The 3,177-nt window shown below is 44.5% G+C and overlaps 1 pseudogene; it reads right to left on the reverse strand.

Annotated features, from left to right (window-relative positions):
* Positions 1-344: 344 nt before the first annotated feature.
* On the reverse strand, positions 345-2,221 carry LOC136461181 (uncharacterized; annotated as a pseudogene).
* Positions 2,222-3,177: the final 956 nt, after the last annotated feature.

Below are 3,177 nucleotides of genomic sequence, written 5' to 3' on the forward strand. Positions count from 1 at the left end.
ATACTTGACTAACACATTAGGAATATGGTCGATCGCATCATTCGGAGTTACATTTGGGGGATTTCTTTGTTGAGGAGATGGCCTAGGTAGTTGATGGCCTGATCTAAGCTGAACTTCATCAACTTCGGGTGCCTCTTCTTCAGGGAAGTGAAGAGACTCCTCATCATCCTAAAAAACTCCGATGGGGAAAGCAGCATATTCTTTGAGGGGGTTGTCCTCACGCTTCTTTATATTTTGGTAGAAGCGCGGGCCTTTGCCCTTTTCCATCATTCGTCGGAGAGCAAATCGTCTTAAGAGTTGCTATCGACGCTCTCCTGATCTTTGGGAACCTGTTGGTCCATATTTTAGGGTGTGAATCCATCAAAGGAAAGCCTTGCCTTCATGCTGGCGCTTAGCTTGCTGTTGTGGATGCTAGGATCACTTTGAAAAGTGGCGACATTTGACGTAGCCATTTTCTTTCCATTTGTCATGCTTTTGAGTAGATCGGCATCTATGGTGCCTTCATCTATGAGCTTTTGTATCATGTTTTTGACCACAAAACAATCTTTGAGTGTATGACCCAAGATGCAATGAAAGTGACAGAAATTTGGCTCATCGAATTTAGAAGCTTCTTCCGGCCTTTTTGGTTTGTGGAGCTCAATGAGTTTCAACCCCCGTAAGCCCATGAAGAGATCCCCCACTTCTTCATTGGGGGAAGAGTACTTCTGATTTTGACACTCGCTAAGAGTTGGCCTTGTAGGAGCTAGTGCACCCCCTTTGCTTGGTAATCTTGTGGCGGTGCCCCCGGTTTGGAAATTTTGAGGACCCACCATTGTCTCCATGGCCTTCATTTGCTTTAGCTTAGAAGATGTGGGCCTATCTCGCGGGTTGTTTTTATCCAATGGTGCCTTGTTGAACGTCCTTGGCAGATGAGACATGTGATGCATATAATTCTCTATGTCTATGGCCTTTGAGGACAACTCTTCAAAAGTTATTGGCCTTACACCCTGTAGGTGAATGGCCATGTCTGGGCTCAAGTTATTCATACATATACGAACTGCTACTGGTTCGGTGATTGGCTGTGGGCAGTGGAGGCTTAAATTCCTCCACCTATTAATGAAATCTACAGCTTTCTCATTTGGCCTTTGTAAGGTTTGAGTCAACTCAGTTATTCCCACCGTCCTTTGAGTGCTATAAAAAAGCTCTAGGAAGGCGTCTTGCATTTTTCCCATGTACGGATGGAGCCAGGTTCCAACTTGCTATACCATATGAAAGCTAGACCCGATAATGTTTGTACAAATTGATAGAGGAGAAGAGCTCCATTGTGGGCTATATCTTGACACACAGCAAGGAAATGGGCCACATGTTCTTGTGGCGATCTGGTCCCATTAAATTTACTAAATTGCGGTTGGCGATAGTTGTTCAGAAATGGTACCATGTCCACCTCCGGCGAATATGGTTTCACATACCCCGGACGCATGGAATAATGCATTTGCATATATTGAGCCTTTACGCCTTTCGAAATCATCCTTTGTATGGCTTCAAGTGTGATTTTAGGTTGGTGATGGGGACCATTATGACTGGTTGAAGTGTTCACATCATTTGTACGATTTCTGGTGTTGGCCACCTGCTCACGAAGTGCGGCCAACTCTTCTTCTTTCTGTTGTAAGGCAGGCATCATTTGGTTCATCTGCTCTTCAATGGATTGACCTTGATTTATGGCAAGCACTTGTTTAGCACTGCTTGGCTCACTCTCACTATGCCAAGGTTGTGAGTCATCCTCACTTGGGGATTGTGGATCTTTACCATTTAGTGGGTTTGGATCAGCTGAGACTGTAGTATCCAATAATTCATTTTCAAAGTTAGAATAATCATCAAATAGGGGGTTATAAGACCCTACATAGATCGTATTATTCCTTGAATTACCAGAGTTTGTTAAGCTTCGAGTCTCCGGACAATGACCCACTAGAATTTGTTTACGAGGCTTCTTTCTTTTGAAGTGTGTAGAAGTGGAGGAAGTACCACTCGTGTTACAGGTTGCTTCCTCAACACTTACTAGCATTGAAGAGAATACCTCAAAACAGTTGCTCGAGGCTCTTTTATGAGGAGGCCAATAAACTAGTGTTGTTGTATCTTCCACTCTTGGGGTGGCTGCTTTTATTTCTCCTTGGGTGCCACCAGCATGTCTTGATGACGCATCCCCTCGTACCCAACTAGACGTGGAGTCAGTTGGTATTGCCATCTCCCTTTGCTTTAAGCTGGCACATCTTGCACGTACATTAGCAACCTGCTTTGCATATCCCCTTCGCCTTGAGTTCCTTTTTATGAACTCTTGATGCTCGGATAGTTTGGCCAAAGTTTTGGCAAGTCGCATGATTTCACCCTCAATATTATCTAAGGATGCGGATGCTCTAGGCAACAAGCTCCTTAGGTCCTGGCATATGGCCCTTTCGATGGAAGCCTAAAAAGCTTGCCTTGCAGCATTTTGGATCTTGCGATATTCCCTACTTTGTTGAGCCAAAATTGAATCACAAACATTAGCACGTTGTGCATTAGTCATAGAGTCAATTGCATTGTTGAAGTTGGCCCATGCTTGAAGGATTTTGCGTTGCCGTTGGTGGTGTCACTTTGGAGACATAGAATCTTGTACAGAAGGCCATGATGGTACCACCTCTGATGATATAGGATCAGAGAGTGTTGTAGCTAGATCAACATGTCCCCTCTTTATATCATTGAGGGAGAGGTGAATCCCTTGCCATCGAAGCTCATGCTTAGGTAGATCATTGCTGGGATTATAGACCAACATGGGGATAAACTCAGGAGCTTCAGCCCAAAGTTGGCTTTTTGTAGATGAATCACTTTCAGTGGATGACATACTATATTTTGTCGCTACGACCTTTCCTTTGTTGGAAGGACACGGGTGATCCATCTCTCCCACCACTACAACCCTTTCTTTGTTGTAGGGCTACAGACGTTGAGGTTGATCCCACCGCACTATCCCACTATTTGGAGGTGGGAAAGCTATTGTTGATGCATTCTTTGTCGAAGTTGCCCCTAGTATGCTTGGGGCAGGTTTGGAGGAACTAGCCCTAGCTTATCATGAGTAATTGAAGGTGGCATTTCCCCCCTTATCTTTGGAGTCGATGAAGAGGATATCATTGGTGGCATCGATTTGGTTGGCGATGCCCTTTTGGCATA

This window comes from Miscanthus floridulus, chromosome 6 (genome assembly GCF_019320115.1).
Source record: "Miscanthus floridulus cultivar M001 chromosome 6, ASM1932011v1, whole genome shotgun sequence".
NCBI lineage: Eukaryota > Viridiplantae > Streptophyta > Magnoliopsida > Poales > Poaceae > Miscanthus > Miscanthus floridulus.